Source organism: Neofelis nebulosa, chromosome 16, assembly GCF_028018385.1.
Source record: "Neofelis nebulosa isolate mNeoNeb1 chromosome 16, mNeoNeb1.pri, whole genome shotgun sequence".
In the NCBI taxonomy this organism is placed as follows: Eukaryota; Metazoa; Chordata; class Mammalia; order Carnivora; family Felidae; genus Neofelis; species Neofelis nebulosa.
In genome coordinates, this window is record NC_080797.1 from 21,918,839 (window position 1) to 21,940,306 (window position 21,468).

A 21,468-nucleotide genomic window follows, 5' to 3' on the forward strand; every position below is an offset into this window, starting at 1 on the left:
ATTTAATATGTAGGTTTCTGATTCATTTACACTTAACCCATCAAAATATTGTTCTGCAAGAGGCATTTGGTGTCCAAGAAATCTTAAGAGCCTTTTTATAAGCTTTTAAACTTCTTTTAAACGTTAAGAAGCAGAAGTTACCGTCTCCCCAGTGTAAACAGGAGTGAATCCCCGGTGGCGGGAGGGGAAGGGGAGGGTAGAGGGAGGTGGAAGGAAGGCGCCCAGACACACGGACCTCAGTCCCTGAGGGACACCAGCCCGGGGCCCCCCGTGCTTCACAAGCCCCCTCCTGGTGCTTCATGCCTCCCCCACAATCTGGGGGAACAACTGGGCCTACCTTTTTCAATCCTGAGGGCAAAGGCAAGCTCTTTCAGGGGTCCCGCTGTTGGCAGAGAAAGCTCTCGAGTGTTCTCCAGAGAAGGATACAGACTCCAAGATTTTACTTCCAGGCAAGACCCTTTTTTTTCCCCTTCAAAGAAAGTGCTCATAATGTGTCCTTTCATTTATAATTTTATGAACGTCTCAATTGAACATGTAAAGAAAGTGGAAAAATTCTAAGTTGCCGTGGATGTTTGGCATTTTTCCTTGCAAAATGGTTTCAGAGCCTCTCATGAAAGGGGGGGAAGGCCCGTGGGGGCAGCCGTCTGGAATCAGAGTCTTCGTGAAAGACATTTGTATTTTAATTATTCGAGTAGGATCTGCTTGGGTTTTCACCCTCTTTCACTTGGCTTTCCATGGTGAAAGTGAACGTTACATTTCGCAATGCCTGTCACTTCCGTAAACAGGCACTCTCGTATTTTATCCTGTTTTACCAACAGAAAGCGGTAAAGGCTGCCGAGCCTAGCATCCCTGGTACAGGTTTGTTTGTTTGTGGCGTATTGTTGTTATTTTTCTGTTTTTCTAAAAATAGGGGGGAAACTTGAGAATAAAAGAAATCATCCGTGATACAAATTTTGTTCTGTTTTTGGAATTTTTTTACGTTTACTTATTTACTTTGAAAGAGAGAGAGAGAGAAAGTAAGCGGGTATGCAAGTAGGGGAGGGGCAGAGAGAGAGAGAGAAAGGGAGAGAATCCCAAGCAGGCTCTAGGCTGTCAGCACAGACCCGGATGCAGTGCTGGAACTCACAAACCATGAGATCATGACCTGAGCCGAAACCAAAAGCCAGACACTCAACTGACTGAGCCACCCAAGCACCCCTGGATTTTTTTTTAATCCTCATAGTTTCAAGGAAATACAGAAAGCATTCATATTCAGAAAAGAAGCCGAGGAAAAATGTTAGACGGCACTTCTCTTCAGATTTATCAAATATATTATTATATGGAAGCTTTTTTTTTTTCTGGGTATCAGCGATATCCGTTTTTCTCCTGTCTCCTTTTATTTTTTTTTTATTTTATTTTATTTTTTTTAAATTTTTTTTTCCCAACGTTTTTTATTTATTTTTGGGACAGAGAGAGACAGAGCATGAACGGGGGAGGGGCAGAGAGAGAGGGAGACACAGAATCGGAAACAGGCTCCAGGCTCCGAGCCATCAGCCCAGAGCCTGACGCGGGGCTCGAACTCACAGACCGTGAGATCGTGACCTGGCTGAAGTCGGACGCTTAACCGACTGCGCCACCCAGGCGCCCCTCCTGTCTCCTTTTAAAAAGATTCAGGCCCTCGGGGCGCCTGGGTGGCTCGGTCGGTTGAGCGTCCGACTTCGGCTCAGGTCATGATCTCACAGTCCGGGAGTTTGAGCCCCGCGTCGGGCTCTGTGCTGACAGCTCAGAGCCTGGAGCCTGTTTCAGATTCTGTGTCTCCCTCTCTCTCTGACCCTCCCCCGTTCATGCTCTCTCTCTGTCTCAAAAATAAATAAATGTTAAAAAAAAAAAAAAAAAAGATTCAGGCCCTCTAAAAACTGATGTTTTACAGGGTGCCTGGATGGCTCAGTCAGTTAAGCGTCCGACTTCAGCTCAGGTTCGAGCCCCGCGTCGAGCCCTGTGCTGACAGCTCGGAGCCTGGAACCTGCTTCGGATTCTGCGTCTCCCTCCCTCTCTGCCCCTCCTCTGCTCATGCTCTGTCTCTCTCACTTCCAAAAATGAATATATGTTAAAAAAAATTTTTTTAAAAACTGATGTTTTATTCCCATCAAGATATATTTTCTTCAGTTCTCTTACGTGATTTCAGGTGCGGAGACAAGATCGTGCATATGCTGTAGGAGTTGGTGTTATTGGAGCTGGTCAAGAAATAGGGGAGGAACCCTGGTCGCGAGAGTGCAGGCAGCATGCGTTTGGGGAATGCCATGCCTTACCCGTTGGCTCCAATGCCGATACAGATTCTGTGCACTCATCCTTTGCAAGGACCTTTCGAATAGAACCTCTTGAGACACACGTTTTGTACCTGATTAAATGCGTGTTGCTGTCCTTCCAGCCTCGTGGGTAAGGAATGCCTTACCCTGTGTTGCCCGTGTTGTCTGACATGGATGTCGATATTTTTGAGGAAATCAGATTTAGAAATTCTTCCAGAAGTTCCAAAAGGAACATGAAAAACATCCTTCTGAAAAGCAGAGTCGACTTTTGGGTACCTTAAGGTAGTCATGTCTCTCTTATTGTGAAGGTGTCTCTTTTTTCAGTAAAATTTCAAATAGCATCATTATCATTATAGTCTCTCCAACTATGCTATATATAGTTTATTGCATTGTTAAATTTTTTGTGTTCTTTTGATTTTTCTTCTTTTGAGAAAAAGGTTATCTAACTTGTGTATCTTTATAACTGCTTTTGCAGTTTTAAACTCTTTTGAGTATTTAATTTTACAGCATCCCCCAAAGCTTGGCTGGAAGGTGTGCCCGTGACCATGACGAAACAGCAGAACCGTGACCTCCCAATATTGCATTTGTGCGACTTGACTTACAGGTTGGCAAAGGAAATTCTTGTCTAGGAAGAATGAGGCTAGACGTATGTTCGTCAAGTTTTTTTATTTACTTGATTTTTTAAAGTTTATTTATTTATTTTGAGAGAGACAGAAACAGTACAAGTATTGGGGTGGGGGGGGAGAGAGGGAGAGAGAGAATCCCAAGCAGGCTCTGCCATGCCAGCACAGAGCCAGATGGGGGGCTCAGCCTCACAAAACTGCCCCTCCCCTGCCCACACTCTGTCTCTCTGTCTCCCTCTGTCTCAAAAATAAATAAACATGAGGGGCGCCTGGGTGGCGCAGTCGGTTAAGCAGCCGACTTCAGCCAGGTCACGATCTCGCGGTCCGTGAGTTCGAGCCCCGCGTCAGGCTCTGGGCTGACGGCTCGGAGCCTGGAGCCTGTTTCCGATTCTGTGTCTCCCTCTCTCTCTGCCCCTCCCCCGTTCATGCTCTGTCTCTCTCTGTCCCAAAAATAAATAAAAAACGTTGAAAAAAAAAAATTAAAAAAAAAAAAATAAATAAATAAATAAACATGAAAACAAAACTGTAAACGTCACCTCCACAAAGCATCAGATGAGCGCAATTCAAACTATGATTCCGAATTCTGGAAATATGTAAATGAACCAAATAATATGCTTCATTTTCAGTTCTTTCATGGCTCTTAGTTACCAGCAGAGGAGGGAGTCGGTTTCCAATTTACTTCCAATTTTAAGAGCTTTATTTGAACATCGAACATTGTTTTCCATTCTAGTTAGAGCTGCAATCCTAAACTTCTCTTAACAGCTACAGTAGAAGACCCTTCCCCAAATTACCCTCTTTTTTATGGACCATTAAACGAGCCGAAAACACTAATTAAATGATCATTAGCTTGAGGATGAATGATTAGATTTACATGTTGCCTCTTATGTTCAAAGAACTGCTTAGGCACAAGCTAATTAATCGACAAATGAAGAATACTCCAGCATTATTGTATAATTAGACAATCTCAGGAGGAAACAAGAGAATTACCAGGGGGAGGCAGACAGTTTTGCAGGGCTCCATGGCATTTATTTTTTCATTGCTCAGGTGAAATGGTCAGACCTGAATTCAACTGCCAACTCATGACTTCTATTTACAAATATATTCTTTTTTTAAAATTTAATCTAATTTAATTTAATTTTGTTTTATTTTTAATGTTTTTATTTATTATTGAGAGACAGAGAAAGACAGAGCATGAGCACGGGAGGGGCAGAGACAGGGGGAGACACAGAATCTGAAGCAGGCTCCAGGCTCCGAGCTGTCAGCACAGAGCCTGACGCAGGGCTTGAACTCACAAACTGTGAGATCATGACCTGAGCTGAAGTTGGATGCTTAACCGACTGAGCCACCCAGGCACCCCTAAATATATTCTTTACCCAAATGATGAGGAATTGGAAATGAAAACACATGAATAACCCAAAATATTGCCTTTAATATGAACTTTTTGGGCTATTTTTTAAGACTTTGTTCCCCATGAACAGTGAACTTAAGTGAGTCTATTTCATGATATGTGGTGACTGTACATTCTTTTCGTCACCAGTGTACTCATTTGCAAAAATTATTGCTGTGTGTGTGTGTGTGTGTGCACATGCGTGTATGTGTGTGTGCATATGTGGTGGGGGTAGAGAATTGCTATTTCTTTCAAACCTTGATTTTCTGAGAGTTAAGGATTTGAGATAGTACAGATTCTAAATATATATGGAGAAAGTGACAAAATTTTGAAATGTTTTTGGGAAACAAATGTCTGTGGTCATAAAAATCATTGATTTGTATATTTATATGTTGGATGTTGGACATCCCTTTGGTGCAATGATGAATACAGATGAAGTGGATGATATATTTATAAATTCTAGAACAAATTATTAAAAACAAGGACTATTACTAAAAGCAAGTTACTATTACTAGTAACAAATGATGGTCCTCAATGTTCTCATCTGTATGTTGGGTTGGTGGGTATGTAATATTAAAATGTTTGCCCTCAAGGTGTCTGGGTGGCTCAGTTGGTTGAGCGTCCAACTTCGGCTGAGGTCATGAGCTTGCAGTTCATGAGTTCGAGCCCCACATTGGGCTCCGTGCTGACAACTCAGAGCCTGGAGCCTGCTTTGGATTCTGTGTCTCCCTCTCTCTCTGCCTCTCCCCGACTTGTGCTCTCTCTCTCTCTGTCTCTCTCTCTCAAAGTTAAATAAACATTTAAAAAAATTTTTTAATGATAAAATAAAATATTTGACATCTGTGGTCAAATGGTTGTTTATCAAAGTTTCCCTGAAGCACAATCAATTTTCTCAGCTTCGAGAAATAGAGGGATGTAACAAGTGAATTCGGTTCGATTGTCTGGTTTTGGTTGATTTCAAAGGTGCTTGTATTGAATGCTAACCCTTCTTCAATTCAGCAACTAGCTTATATATGAAAATTAAACGTTTGGGGGGGAATTTCTTCTATTCATTTTTAAACTTGTAGCTCAGCACTTATTTGTATTAAATTTTCTTTCCCTCCTTCACTCACTTGCAGTAGATTAAAGTGTTGATCTTTTCTTTTGGAAATCATAGTTTGGTCAGTGGATGTCTTTGCGAATAGTAACGTAATTTTCTCTCTGGGAGTTTGCAGTTTCCAACCTGTGGAGACAAACACGGAAACACCGTGCCACACAAGCATTCTGATATGAAATTTGGAAAACTGGGATTGTTGAAAGAGCTAGGAAGCACAGATTGCACTCCCTTTGGACAAAAACAGGAAACATGCTTTTTTATAAAGTCAGAGATTAAATGAGTTAGTAGAAGCAAGCCTAGACATCCACATAAGCCAGAGTCGAAAACTATACACTAAAATACATCTGATAGCAAAGAGAATGACCCTTTGCAAAAGCCCTCACTTTTTATTTGAATCAAGGATTCTTCGTAAGTTCAGCAACCTGCAGGATTTTAAAAAGAAAACTAAAATCCTCAGAACAGCATGCTTGCATCCAACACTTTTGCGATTGTCAAATGACCAGATTTGAAACGGTCATCATCTCACACCTAGGGATTTTCTTTTTTTTATGTATGTTTTAATTTGTGAGGCATATCCACAGACAAAATGACTCGTGAGAAACAGAATCCTCCAGTGCTCCCAATTGGCCCTATTTCTCTATCAAGTCAAGAAGGTCAATTTTGCCTTGGGATTTTAGAGTGTCCTCAGGTAGCCCTTAAATGTACACAGTGTTCATCTCGCAGCTATGATTGCTGGTTTCTTTTGAGATGTACTTAAGCTTTTCTGGAAGTTGTTCAGGAAACTGGAAAATCCTTTTCTACAAGGAAACTTTCTTCCTGGGCCTTCTTATAACTTGAGATGATGACACCTTTGGGTCACGCAACCCATGGATCCCACTCTGTGAGTCTGTTTTATAAAGACAGTACAGTAGGTGATATCTATGAAATACATTTGGAAAGTGGGTAGGAGCTAAGATAATGTCTTTTGAGAGTCACTGGTGGCCTCTGAAATTATAATTCACAGAAAGTCACTGCTAGCCAAGATCTCTTTTGAGTGGAAACCAGAAAAGACAATATAATACAACTCATCTCTTACGAAGCAAGTCTTGATTCTCTTGGAGTTGCTAACACTAACGTCATTGTCCTTTTTCCTCAAAGATGGAATGACACTGGTTAAAAACTAAAGGTCTATTAATTAGCATTTCAGATATGCCCTAAATCACTTGGAAGTATAACAACAATGGAACAGAAAAAGAAGAATAGTATCAACAACAGAGAAATGCTGCCTAACAGAATATTAAGCCCTTTTTAACAAGGAAAGCCATAGCTAAGTTTACTCATTTGCTGATGAGCCACAACTTCCCCCATAGGAAGAAGCTCTTTCTTAGCTAGTATGTTTTTTTAAGTTTTTTAAAGTTTATTTATTTATTTTGAGAGAGACAGAGACAGTGCAAGTAGACGGCAGAGTTGGGGGGGGGGGGGGAAGAGATCCCAAGTAGGCTACGTGCTGCCAGCACAGAACCCGACATGGGGCTTGAACTCACAAAACCGTGAGATTATGACCTGAGTTGAAACCAAGAGCCATATGCTTAACTGAGCCACCCAGGCGCCCCCTTAGCTAGTATCTTCTAATGGTTTAAAAGCATAGGTTTAAAAATCCCAACTAACAAAGTGCCTGGATGGTTTAGTTGGTTAAGTGTCCAACTCTTGATCTTGGTTCGGGTCATGATCTCATGGTCCATGGGATAGAGCCCCACGTTGGGCTTTGTGCTGACAGCTTGGAGCCTTCTTGGGATTCTTGCTCTCCCTCTCTCTCTCTGCCCACCCCCACTCATGGTCTCTCTATCTCTCTCAAAATAAATAAATAAATAAATAAATAAACATTTTTTAAAAATCCCAACTAGCCCAGCTAGCTGGGTGAGCTTGGGACTCCTTAAGCTTCAAATCTTTCATCTGCAAAATGGGATGCAGAAAGTACTTAACCTTGTGTAGGGTTGACCAATTGTCCTGGCCTGCCTACATCTTTCCCAGTTTTAGCACTGAAAATCCCAGGTTTCAGATAACTCCTTGGTCCTGAGCAAACCAGTACAATTGGTCACTCTATTTATGAGAAACAAATGAGAAAATACATGTAACTTTTATGGCATCATGCCTGGCACATAACAAAAGTTTAATTTATTTTAGCCATGGATTGGAAGGGGTCAAATTTTATCCCTATTTCCCCTCATACATTTTGGATGTGCTTCTGCCAAACAAGAAGGAGATATAACCTCCCACGACCAGCTGTCAGATTTGGTCAGAACCTTGCAGTGACCATGAGGGACTTGGGGCAGCATGTCATCTACCCTTGTGCAGATATTCCAAGGTAGAGTGCGGGGTATAGACGGCACAGGAATGGAACAGCTATAAGATAAGGGCATGCTCTTTTGCTTGTTTGCTTTCTCGGTGCTAGTATGATATGGATTTCACCTCCGCTCAAGTCTCCTTCCCGTGGATATTTTTATCCCTAAGTATCTTGGGTCCCAAATTTTCAACTTTTTCCCCTTCCTCGTATTCACAATAACCAACACACATCAAACACTTGGTGTGTCACAAATCATCTTTAAGCATTTTTACACTTCTACATTAACTCATTAAAAGTAACGGCAACCGTGAAGTTATGACTGATGTTCTCCCCCATTTTCTGAGGACACACAGAAAGATGGAGAAACTTTCCCTGGGTTTAAGAGTTAGTGGGTGGGAGCTGGGATGCAGATCGAGGTGGGCTGACCTCCTTCTGCCTCACTCTCCTCACCTGTAAAATGGGCTAAGAGGAACTACTCATGTAGCTCACAGGGTTGTAGAAAGAATCAAGTGATTTGAAAACACATGGTCAGCTTGCAAATTTTAGGCAAATGTGCCTTCATCATTCTTCCATTACACTCTTATCTGCTCATCCCTGCTTCATAGTCGTGCAAACATTTTGAGAGCTAATGAGATTATCCTAAGTGTAATCAAGGTCCCCTCTGTGACCAAGGATACAAAGACTTATTTCCATGGAAGCCTCTCCTTGGGATGAAATTTAGAGCGGAGAATTGCCCTAAATTTCTCAGATCAACGATGCCCCCGACTTTCCCCCCGGTTAAGTAGCACTTGTTGCCGAGACACAGAACATGAAATGAGGTCCCTACCGTCACTATCGTGCAGTACAAAAATGGACCCTGCAGCTTTGAAGGCGGGGAAACAGATGATGTGGCTAGGCGGGGCGCTGAGTTCCCATTACGCAGACTCCCACTGCAAGCTAATTAGAATGCAGGACTGTTCCAAAGAAGCCAACCAAGCCACGGTGTCCTTAGAACACCAACTAAAAGGAGCATGACACGGGAGCTTGGGTTTGCTTTGGATGAGAAAGCTCAGAAGAGACGGTGTGTTCACACTGCAGATCATTCACTATCCTGCAGCCCCGGGGTGAGCACGCACCCCACAGCATCACTCTGATTAATGGAGGCCCTATATGCACACTGACATCAGTATCGGGGCTCCAGAGCGTTAGGAATCTCACCAGGTGTGGCTAGTTTATTTTCAGGTGTGGACAGGATGGTCATTAAAAACAGAGCCAGATTTGGTCTCCTACCTAAACTCAACACCTCGGCTGCCCCACCCCTGGCAGCATTTCCACGCCTGCAGAGGCTGCCTTTTTCTTGTTGGGCATGCAAACCTTTCACTCATCAGAGGCCCAGAGGACTTTGGAAGACTCTAATGTGTCAGTATCAGTCAACTAATGGAAGCCATGTGTTTGTAGAATGGAAAAAACCTGGCATCCTGAGGATCCAGACATGTCTCATCATAAATGGGTCTAAAGAAGAGATGTCTTTTTTTTTTTTAGTTCTGTTTTTAGGATGTTGGCCCCCCTCCTGATTAGCTATGGATAATGCTATCCTGAATGACCCCACTCCTAAACACGAAGCGCCCTTTCACCAAGGGCAAAGGAAGCAGCTAAGATCTATCGACTACATACAAGGTCCTATGCAATTTCTTAATGTAATGCTGATCACAATGGTTACATCAATGGCTACGAATTTAGTGCATAGACCCGCGAAGAGCTCTCTATGTTGGCCAGTTTACTTACCAGGTGGGGAAGTAGGTATTGTCATTCCCATTGTATGGAAGGGAACTAGTATACTAGTTGTATACTTTTCCTCCCATGGCACAATAAATCAGAGATATAGGAATTACAATTAATTTTATAGCTACAGAGGCTGAGATTTAGAGAGTTTGAGTAAACTTTCCAAGGACACGTGATTGGCAAATGACAGTGGAGGGATCTCAGCGTAGTGTTTAAAAGTCAGGGAGGGGGAGCCTGAGTGGCTCAGTCGGTTAAATGTCCAACACTTGATTTCGCCTCAGGTCGTGATCTCATGGCTCATGAGTTCGAGCCCTGCATCAAGCTCTGTACTGACAGTGTGGAGCCTGCCTGGGATTCTCTCTCTCTCTCCCTCTCTCTCTCTTTCTGCCCCATCCCCTGTGCTCTCTCTCTCTCTCTCTCTCTCTCAAAAAAATGAATAAACTGATAACAACAAAACAATATCAGTGAGGTCTGCTGTGCTTACCATAGAATTTCTAAGGTGAGAAGGATTTGATTGCTCAACAGACAGGTACGTTACATACTTAACATACCACTGTAGTAGCATAAACATCAAAAGAAGGAGACAAATTCTTGAAAGAACTCGATTATTTCATGGAAGTGCCAAGCTATCAAAGTAGTCACTTGGGAAAGGAATCCTGCAGACTCCTTTCTTACGATTTTATATTTTTGCATCTTCAGTAAAAAAATGATGTCAAAATCTCCATGGCTGAAAGCAATAAAGGTGTATTTTTAATTTGTATTACACATTCACTGTGGGCTGGCCAGGAGGGACAGTGGATCCCGAGAGGGACGGGGGGTCATTCTGTACTACTCAGCCTTCGCTCAGGGAAGCAGGACGGTCACAAACAGCCCTGGCCTCAGTGGCAGAGGGGAGACAGCATGGGCAATTGTTCATTGGCCGTTGAAGTTAGTCTCCTGCCAGAAAACGTCTGCTCACATCCCATTGGCCCAAGCCAATCTCGTGGCTTATATGACTTTAAGGAGGTGAAGACTGGTGGTACTGCCATGTGCGTGGAAGGAAAATACCAAGCCTGTTGGGGAACAGCCTGACAATCACAATTCTGCAGATAGAAGATAGGTAGGTAGGTAGACAGATAATGATGGACAGAGAACAGATAGATACAAAGATAGTGAGATAAGGAGGACAATAATCTTTTCAGTGTTTGGGGCTCTCAAATGTCATAATCCTCCCCAGAAGGGAGGGAGAAAAGGCTGGTCGTCCCTCCTTGGAGTTGGATAAATGCAAACAGTAAGATCCCACAATCTCCTGTTCTCCTCCAGACCCTGTGATTCTGATTCCTTACTTTCTGCCTCCCACCTCAGTTCCAACGGATGAAGACTTGTTTTCTCACTGGAGTGGGAGCAGGGCTGATGACCTCACTGACCGTCTCCAAGCTGCTTTTGGGGGCAGGTTTGTATGCCACCTCGATGCCTGGGTTGTCTTCATTTCAGACCAGAGCTAAAGGGTCCTGCAGCTCTTGGTGTGAACATGGCTCCAAGCCAGTGGTTGATCTTCTGCAGGGTCACCTGGGGTTCCAAGCTTCCCTTCTTACTTCTTTCCCAGCCCTTCCTGCAGAACATCTCTTCCCACATTAGCATCTGAATCCTGGAGCGTGGGAGGAGGGGGTGAGCACTTTGGGGGATGAGGGATTCTAAAGGCTCCTTACAATTATGAGGGCAGGTGAGCCCTGGGAGTCCTCTGTGGGTCTCATTCTTCCTCACTAGCCTGTGGGGTATGACCCCTTGCTTCAGATGCAAAGATTATAAAAACAGACTGCTTTTCCAAGGGGCAGCCCACAGTACCCACACCCCAAGACAGTTACCTCACGATGCAGTTGGGCACCTAGGCTCAAGGCTCCCTTCTTTTGCGCTGTATCACTGGCTCTTATCAGCTTCGTCCTTTTTAGAGATAAAAGGCTGTGTCTGAAAGGTCAGTTCTGATGGTCCTGGGCCCTTTCATGAAAGTCATCTGAATTACTCATTTCTTTATTCCTCTCCTCCTATGGCCTGGTTTTGCTCTGACATAGCTCCCGAAGGAATCACTTTGACATTTCGTCAAAAATTGGTTGCAAACTGAGCTGTTTTCAAAAGTAAGGTCTTATTTAAAAAAAAAAAATACTTCCTTTTCTTTTGTGGTTCATTAGCATCTTCTATTTTTTTTTTCTTTTTCTCTGTCTCTTTCTACTGGAAGCCAGAAGTATTTCACCCTGGCTTGCCAAATGATTTTTATCTCAGTAGAAAAAGAACTTGCTATTTCCTGAAAATCTACCACCATCACGACCACCAGCACCCCCCTTTTGAAAATACATTTTGTGCTGGGAATCAAAGTCAGGTAACTTGATAAGGAGTTAATGAAAACAAATTAATTCTGTCTGCATTTAAAGGAGAGACAGCTTGGCCTCACAGAGTTCTTATTTGCTTCCCGAAGTTGGCACTTTCTCGATGTAACACTGTTGAAAACTCTAGGTAGTTGGGGGAAATAAACAAGGGCATACAATTTTCCCACTGGAGTAAGGTGATTATGTGTGTGTAAATTATTCAGATAATTTTTGAGGGGTTGTGGGAGAAATTTCATTCCAACACATCTGGCTAATTGCATCTAAATTGTCATTTTGACCCTCCGTTATGTGGACAATTTGCATTAAATCCTGGGATACAGAATACGAATTCTAAATAGTGTTTGTGTGACAGCTGTAAAAACAGTATTTTAATCATCCGAGGTCTCTCCTTCTGGAATGGGATTGTATAACCGTAGGAGAGGTGTCATGACCCTTACTCCCTCCTCCCCTTTCTAAGCCCTGTGCTCCCAAGGATAGAACATGCTCACTTTATAATCATTCTGGACTTGAAGGAAGACTTCCCAGTTTGAGGAAATATGTATCATTCAAAGCTGGCAGCTTTTATATTCTTGTAGAGTCACTGAAAAAAAAATGTCGCCCTAAAAGTGACATTACAAGGGGGTAGTCCAGGGGACAAGAGACTACATTTTTTATCCAGTTATGCTTTCTTATGTAGCTACCAGAGGAATGGTAACAATGTATTGGAGGTCATTGTTATATGCAGTATTGTGGGGAGTGGGGGCCAGGGTCTGGGCTTGCCAGTGTCATTGTTTGGGGGTTTGTCCATTCTCTTGACTTCCAAAGATGATCAAATCAAAGTAGAGAGGATCAGAGGCTAATAAATGTAGGCATCCTAGGAGCCTTGTGTGGCTTTCTCTGGCCCAAAATAATTACATATCAGGATTCCCTTCTTTTTCTTCCTCCTCCATTAGCAGGTCCTTCTAACTGATAGAAAGTACGTGATGTTAGAATCGGACAGTACGGGGGTACGGGGGGAGAAGTTGGAGCTGTGTCCGATGTCACTCCAACTCTTGGTCCAGTGAATTTTCTTTTCCTTGTAGGAACCTCAAATGAAGCCATCCTTTTCTCTTTATCAGTTGAAAGAATTTTCTAAAACTCAACTAGAGATTTAAGGGTCTCACAGACTGAGGTGAAAATCCTAGGCTAAAGCTTAAATATTTGCAGAAATGTCTAAGGTGGACATTTCATACCCATCAGGTTTGAAGGTTGCTTTCTAGATCATTTTGCTTCTTTATGGATCTTATTCCAAAAGATGAAGCGAGGGGTGCTCCACATCTTTATGATCTCAACCAAGACATTATATAAATCATTCCACCTCTTTTTAGGGTCCCCTTCTTGTACTGGGTAGCCTTTAGACAGGATGTTCATAAACTGCTTCAGCAGAAACCGCCTGAACCTTCCTCCAGTTCTGGATGTTTCAGTGAGGTGACTGGGAAGAGGGATGGGTCTGTGGTCTGATCCTAAAATCCAACAGCCAGCAACAGTTATTTGCCTCAGGATTTTGGGGTTTGAGATGTTTGGCTGTTGGTTGAAGATGACAGAAAGGGAGAAACCCAGTAGACGGAAGGGAAGATGCTAGCAATGCCAATGGAATTCAGATGGGGGGGGGTGGCAAGGACTCTAACATCCTCCAAATAAGGCTCCATTCAAGTAATTGGGCATTTGTGCCTTGAGTTTCTGGATTCCATTCTGAATATGCATGCTGAGTCATTCCATTTTCTTCCTAGGGCTTTTCAGTTTGCCTTCCAGGATTACAAATTGATATTATCTGCTAAGGCAGACCCAGGCTTGTTAGTATCAGGGCTATTTAAAGTTGAGAATGGCCAGGAGATCCTGGGGAAAGTGCAATAGAGAATTATGGAAACATCAATTTAGGTAATCTAAATCAAAACCCTCCTTGTCCCAAGTATCTGGTTATCTATTTCTTTCTCTTTTTTTTTTCTTTTTTTCTGAGTTATCAATGAGTCAGACAACCAGCACTGCCTTTTGATGATATGGCTTAGCCTACAAACAATCAAGGTAGACTCCTATATTCCCTTTACATATACTATCACGACATAGTTTCTTGTGGCCTCATTATTAGGGCTTTCTCTTAATTTCAGCCAGTTTTCATAGTAAGTAGGGATTCGGGGAAATGATATGGGACATTTAGGATAAGACATTAGAGAACTTGAACTTGAGTTTCTGATTTACTACTAATAACCTGTATGATCTCAGCAAGCCATTTAACTTGTCTGAGGGTCAGAGATCTCCAGTGGAAACTGGACTAAGATACTACAACCAAATATGTAGGAAAACCAATGGGAGGGGCCACTGATGGCTATTGTCTCTGTGTCACTTGTGCACAGTTCTTTTTATTAACCTTTTACCGTAAAAGACTTAACCACACTCGCACCAGTACATTTAGGTGAGGAGCTATGATTATTTAAAGGCAATTATAAACCACAGGTAGTTTAAAGATGAGACAGGGATGCCTTATCTATGGCAATCTTTCTCTTTCCAGGCTGTTCTGGGGCACTCTTGTGATTTTATTCCTTTGGGTTCATAAAGTTTTCCCTCGGGAGTCTTTGGCAGGCTGCCTGTATTGGTTTTCTATTGCTGTCATAATAAGTTACCCTAAACTTTGTGGTTTAAAAGAACACAAATTAATACCTCATAGTTTCTGTAGGTTGCCCATCCAACATGGGTCTCACTCACCAGGCTGACATCAAGGTGTCGGCAGGACTGTTTTCCTCACCAGAGACTCTGGGGGAGAGTCCCTTTCAGCTTCATGCAGTTGTTGATGAACTTGGTTTCTCGGGGTTGCAGGACTGAGGCCCCTGTTTCCTTGCTGGCTGTCGGCAGGGAGTGGCCAGCTGTCCTGGGCTCCCAGCTTCCTTCCTCCTTCTTCAAAGTCAGCAACAGCAAGACAAGTCAAAATTTAAGTTTTGGCCTCCCCTTTGGCCTCCTTGTGCTGGATAATCCAGGATAGTCTCCCTACCGTAAGGTCAGATGATTAGTAACTTTAATTTTCTCTGAAAATTAACACAACAATACCTAAATTAAATGTTTGAATAACCAAGGGCTGGAAATCATGGGGTGTGGAGGAAGCATCAGATTCTAAAGAGTTGTCCTACAGGTAACATACTTATTATCAGTTATCAGCACCTTTAGGAAATTAGCCTAATAGGTGGGTTTCCAGCATTGCTGCCAGCTAAAAGGAGTAGGATGATTTTTTTTTAAGGCTAAATGGGACATTACATGGGAGATTACTTCAGTGTTTAGGTTCAAGGGTTAGAAACTTTTGGCAGGGAGTATATGAGGGCAGTGAAGATCTAAGCCAGGTGGTAGAGACAGAGAAAGGCTCACTTATTGGAAAAAATAAAATAATAAAATAAAATAAAATAAAATAAAATAAAATAATGAAATGAAATGAAATGAAATGGAATAAAATAAAATAATAAAATAAAATAAAATAAAATAAAATGAAATGAAATAAAATAAAATAAAATAAAATAAATAGAGATGACCAAGGGGGAAAATCATTTACTTAACACTATGCTGCTGTGTTTGAGATTGAGCTGTATCTACTGATTTGTAACTAATACAATATCTAGAAATATACAGCATGCTCACTGGAAATATAGCTTTGAAAATAAATAGAAAAAATATTCAAATATGTTAAAAAAGATTTGAGAAAATATTTGAAGAGATTTGCTTGAGCTGGGTATGGAAGAAATCCTCCCTTCTCCCTTTCACCCTCCTTAGATTTTATAATTGCGCCCAATTTCTATTTAACGTACTCTTTGTCACTATGTAAGTAGTTTTACAGAGATACATGCATAATGTTTAAATAAAATATATATGCTGTATCAAAATATCTTCAGGAAGTAAGACTCCACTGCCTTGTTTGGTGACATTATGGTATATACTGTATATACATTCTATTTGTCCGTAAGTATTGGTATGGAGATGATAGATAGATAGATAGATATGGATAAATGTAGAAATTGACATAAGTATGTTATCATTATACAGGCATAAATACAAGACCTCACATTCTCAAATAAAACCAATTGCAATACCACATTAAAAACAAAACAAAACAAAACAAGCAAGTTTCATTTTCACCCAGATTCCATTATTCCATGACCCTTTCTCTTTTAATCTGCCTTGGAGTAGATGTAGATTTCATTCAAATATCCAGAGTCATTCCTGTTACAAGTCCTTTCCAGGACAATGGGAAATATATTTGATTTACATGTTCATTTTGTGGTCATCAAGGTTTCCTGTCCGTGGTCCTTCTGTGAATTCCCTTTGGGCTTAGTTTGGCCCATGCTTATAGAAGTGACTGGAAGACACACATGCACAGAGTTTGACCCATTCACAGTACCTGGGGTTTTTCAAATCATACATCTGTCTGGGTCAAGTTGACTATTGTCCGGTGTTCAGGTCCTTGACTGGAAGTAACAAGACTAAGGGAGAAAAGAAATCATATCCTGTCAATAAGCGCTGAAAATATTTAGTGTGGCAAGCTCTGTGTTTTCTTTCTTATGAAAAGCTGATTAATATTCAGTGGTTGAAGGTTAATACCCCATTCATTTTATTCACTTTACATCCTGCACACAGCAGTGACTGTTCCAATTTCAACTCCTAATTCATACAAATCTGGTTCCAATCAGGAGATTAGTAACTTACTGCCTAAGCAGAAACAAATCACACAATTGCTAAGCTTATCTTTCTACCCATGCACAGACATGTACATGTGCTTGAAATGGACTCATTCATGGACAGATGCAAATGCATACAGACCAGCAAAGTCCAATCAAGGTGGATATATCTAGAAAAATTTTATTTGCTTATGCAGGCATGTGATAAGAACAGATAGATGAAACAGACCCCAGAAAGCGTTGTCTAAATAAACTCGTATGTGCAACAGTCTTTAACCTTACTCAATATTTGTGTCTTTGCAAAGTTTTCTGTATCACAAATATTCCTGTGCTGAATCATATTTTCAAAGTATTAGGACAAGACATTATTAAAAGATTCTTTATACTATGTCCTTTCATAGAATATGGTATTATTTTGTAAATTATCCACAACCACTCAATCTATTTGTTTATAAATTCATTTTTATATTTGAGAAGTTTTGTAAAGTTGGACAGATCACTTTTTTTTTTTAAAGAAGACGAAATTGCTACAGGAAGGGTAAACTTGAGAGTAATGATAATGAAGGTTTTTCTGATCCTATGAGTAAAGCTTCAAAACAGGTCACCAAAGTAGGGAGGGCATTTGCATTTTCTGATGACCTTTTGAAATCGTATCTCATTTGTCTAGAAAGGATTAAGGAGGGACCTGCAGGGGTCTGTCTTAGGGCTCCTTCCAGTTTAGTGAGCCTGCGATTGGGAGAGATCTGTCTGTAGTCACTGTAGGAAAGGTAAGTTTAGGTGAACATCTGTATTCAGGGTAGGAAGGAGAGGAAGGCAGGTACGTCAAGATGTTTGCATTTTTGAATGATGGCACACAACAGTTGACCTAAAGAATTCATCATCTAGGGGCACCTGGGTGGTTCAGTCGGTTAAGTGTCCAACTTGGTTTTCACCTCTGGTCATGAACTTGCGGTTTGTGAATTTATGCCCCGCATCAGGCTCTGTGCTGATGGTATAGAGCTTGCTTGGGATTCTCTCCCTCTTTCTCTGCCCCTAAGCCGCTTGCTCTCTCTGTCTCTCTCTCGAAATAAGTAAATTTTTAAAGATTAAAAAAAAGGAATTAATCATCCCAGTGATTGGCAATCTAACGGTGAGAATAACTGGAACTAAGGTTTTTTTTTTTTTTCCTTTTTAAACATTTTTTAAAAAATATTTATTTATTTTTGGGAGACAGAGACACAGAGTGCAAGCAGGGGAGGGGCAGAGAGAGAGGGAGACACAGAATCTGAAGCAGGCTCCCGGCTCCCAGCTGTCAGCACAGAGCCTGACTCAAGACTTGAACCCACGAAGTGCAGGATCGTGACCTGGGCCAAAGTCGGATGCCCAACCGACTCAGCCACCCAGATGCCCCATCCTTTTTTTTTTTTAGTAAGTTTTTTATTGTTGTTGTTGTTTTGTATTTCTTTCTGCTTTCACAACATATGTGTTGTGTTGCTTAAAAAAAAAGGATTCAATGGGATGAAGAAGAAAGTCTTGGTATTAAAGACTAAATGCCTTATTTGAGGGCCTCAATTCTGGTTATAGTTTTTTCCTAAAAAGATATTTCCTAAAGCCTTGCAGAGCTAGGAATCAATGAGAGACTCTTCCAGCTTATCTGAAAGCCTGAATCTCATCTATCACCTACAGACTTCTATGATTCTATCCTTTTTTCCTTTCCTCTTTGACCTTTATATTAGGGAAAAAAGGCAAAATACAGAATTTTGGGCTAAAAACATGCCACAAACAAATAAACAATCCTGTCTTAGAATCCTGTCTCTTCCACTTACCAGCCTGGATGCTCTTGGCCTCTTCAAACGTCCAAATCTGGGCTCAAGATGAAAAATTGCAAGAGATAAAGATGATGACAAGCATATCATGGGCCCTCAGTGGTGACGATCACCATGGCTTTGCTGTGAGGGCTATGCGGTCTATATCTGAGGAAGCATTTGGAAATTGGTACATTGCAGAGAAAATTATACATCCTTATTATTTCTCCGTGCAGTTATATTTCAAATGGCCTGAATGGCTTTCATCCGCCCTGTGTCTGTCTACTTTCCAGACAAATTCCAGCTCTGGTCAGTGACCATCTGTGTTCTCTTTGAATCGTAGGGAAACACAACCCCTCAACTCTTGAGCTAAGTCAAACATCTTCTAGCTGTTGCTGAAGCCCTGGGTCGGCAACGGGCCGAGGAACTGGGGAAGTTTCTATCAGTGAGGACTGATAGATAGATATTTCTATCTATCTGATAGATAGATATTTCTAAAAAAATTTACGATGTCCTTGTCAAAAATGTTTGAGGGACGCCTGGGTGGCTCAGTCAGTTGATCGTCTGACTTCCGCTCAGGTCATGATCTCGCGGTTCGTGGGTTCGAGACCCGTGTCGGGCTCTGTGCTGACAGCTCAGAGCCTGGAGCCTGCTCCGGATTCTGTGTCTCCCTCTCTCTCTGTTCCTCCCCACTCACACTCTTTCTCTCTCTCTCTCTCTCTCTCTCTCTCTCTCTCAAAAGTAAGTAAACATTAAAAAAAAGTTTTTTAAAAACTTTTTTTTAATGTTTGAGAATATGGAAGTCCAGATCCCAGATTAATGTCCCTGGAAATCAGATGTCATCCTTACCTGGGGAAGAACTTGGAGTCTCAGGTGGGACTTTTCTAACCACCTGGCCTATGCCATCCTTTTAAATTGTGGCAACATACACATAACATAGAATTTACCTTGTTAACCACCTCTAAGTGTAAGGTTCAGTGGCATAAGTACATTCACATTGTTGTACGGGATCACTGCCATTCTTCTCCAGAACTCCTTTCTCTTACAAAATGGAAACTCTGTCCCCATTAAACACCAACTTTCCATTTCATCCTTCTCCCCGACCCTGGCAGCCTCCATTCTACCTCCCGTCTCTATGAATTTACCGACTCTTGCTACCTCCTATAAATAGAATCGTACCTATATGTCCTTTTATGACTGGCTTGTTCCACTTAGCATCATGTCCTCAAGGTTCACCCATGTGGTAGGTACCATCCCTTTTCGTGCCAGGAGAGTGGGAGTGATGTCCCTCGAGGACATCTGGGGGTGTCAAGGATCCAACGTGTTTAGAGTCTCTGTGAGGTCACTGGGTACTGACAGGAACCCAGGGGGGTGATAGCAACATTAGCTTCACTCCTTATTGGTGATGATAAACCACCCTTAGCAGCTCCAGACTTGCAGGGCTTCTGAAGAGAATTCTAGAAGACACGGACGGGATCCTGACAGAAAAGCCCACACCCTCAGCGATTCGGAGGTGGCGATCCCTTTGGGGAGACTTGGAGGCTGTGTCGTAATGGGGTTTCTCACTGCTTAGCACTTAGCACTCTCTTTTTATTTCGCAGATGCCATCAGGAGGGACTCTGGCTTGTGGAAATACTATGTTCTCTTCCTGCCTTCGGGTGACTGTACAAACTTAAAAAAAAAAAAAAAAAAAAAAAAAAAAAAGCCCAGGCTGCAGCTCCACACAGGGTGTCTAGCCAAAATGCAAAGTTTTACCACAGCACACAAGTAGACAGTGTTTTTCAAGTGCGGGAACCGAGTGAGGTGCCTTTCAGCACCTTTGCCGGCACCTTCTTTAAAAATGATTTAAATTGGAGGCAATAGCATCGAACGCTGAACATCTGACATTCAGACAAGACTTAATGAATCATACACTTTAACAACATCACTCTCCTCCAGCCACTTCACTTGGAGTCCATGGTGGTTGTTTCTCCCCCCCATAAAAACATTTGTTCTGCAGACCATTTGCTGGTTAGAGTGTCCTGGGCAACTCTTCATTCATGGCAGGGAGAGCTGGTCCAAGAGACACTGCAAACCTGAGTTCCTCCCGTGTCCAGTCTCTCCAGCTCTGAACTTCAGACTCGAGAGACAACAGTGGTTCTTCGGAACCCGACTTAGAACCACCTCGGTCTCTCCCCAGAGCGGTCTACTGCAGAGTATTTAAGCTGCGCGACCAAATGTCCCCAACCTACAGCAGCCAGTGCTGTCATTTGACTGATTTGAATCAAACTAACAAAAAAGCTATGACTCTGTGGATCGGAAAATACCAGTGTTAGGGGGAAAAGACAACAATTCTGATATTCAGGTTGGAGCAAATCATTATCTTCAGTGTTGTTATTTAATCCTCTCCCTGTGGGGGTGACAGTATGTCTCATAGCTTGCCTGACAACTGCTAAGGACACAGGCAGAGTGGTCCAAGGTTGCCCAGCTTCACCAAGGACCATAAGCTATTGTCTCACACACCTTTTGGACGGGTTACCAATTCAACGCCACTGGCAGAGAAAGCGGGAAGGGGGGGCATTCCCTCGGGGCTGCAACGTATGCAAACAATTTAATCTTCCAATCCAATCCTTAATGTAAATGTTTAATATAAACCTGATGTTAACACGATGTACATGAATTTACTGGCCAGCAAAGCTGGGATTTACATCATTCTGAAAATCAGATGTTCTTTGCAGCAGGGATTGGGAAAACCTTTAAATATGGCAAGGTTTTCCCTCTGAATGGCAGGTGCATCCCTAACGTGCACAGGCCCAGGGCTCTCCCGGGGGACTGGGTGTTCACAGATGCCAGATCCCGTGTGCAAGTTAAAAGATCCTCAGCTGTTGCTTTGTATACCTCCCCATGAATGGCAGGTTACATTCTAGACTGGTTACTGGCAAACTAAGGTCTAGGGGCCAAATCAGGCCCACAGATTGTTTGTCTTTTTAACAACTTTCATGAAATATAATTGATATACAAGAAATAGCACACATGTAATGTATACAATTTTACGAGTTTGGACATAAGCACACACCTGCGAAACTGTCACTACAATCAAGGCGATAGACGCATCCATCACCCCCGAAAGTTTCCTTGTGTCCCATTGGGGTTTTTTTTTGTTGTTTTGGTTTTGGTTTGTTTCGTTTTGTTTTTGTACT

At 42.1% G+C, this 21,468-nt stretch overlaps 1 long non-coding RNA gene across 1 annotated transcript; it reads left to right on the plus strand.

Moving 5' to 3' along the window:
• The first annotated feature begins 9,927 nt into the window (after positions 1-9,927).
• Positions 9,928-20,975, plus strand: LOC131497656 (uncharacterized). Its single transcript, XR_009255066.1, has 2 exons — positions 9,928-10,907; positions 19,891-20,975. It is a non-coding gene; the product is annotated as an uncharacterized LOC131497656 (long non-coding RNA).
• Positions 20,976-21,468: the final 493 nt, after the last annotated feature.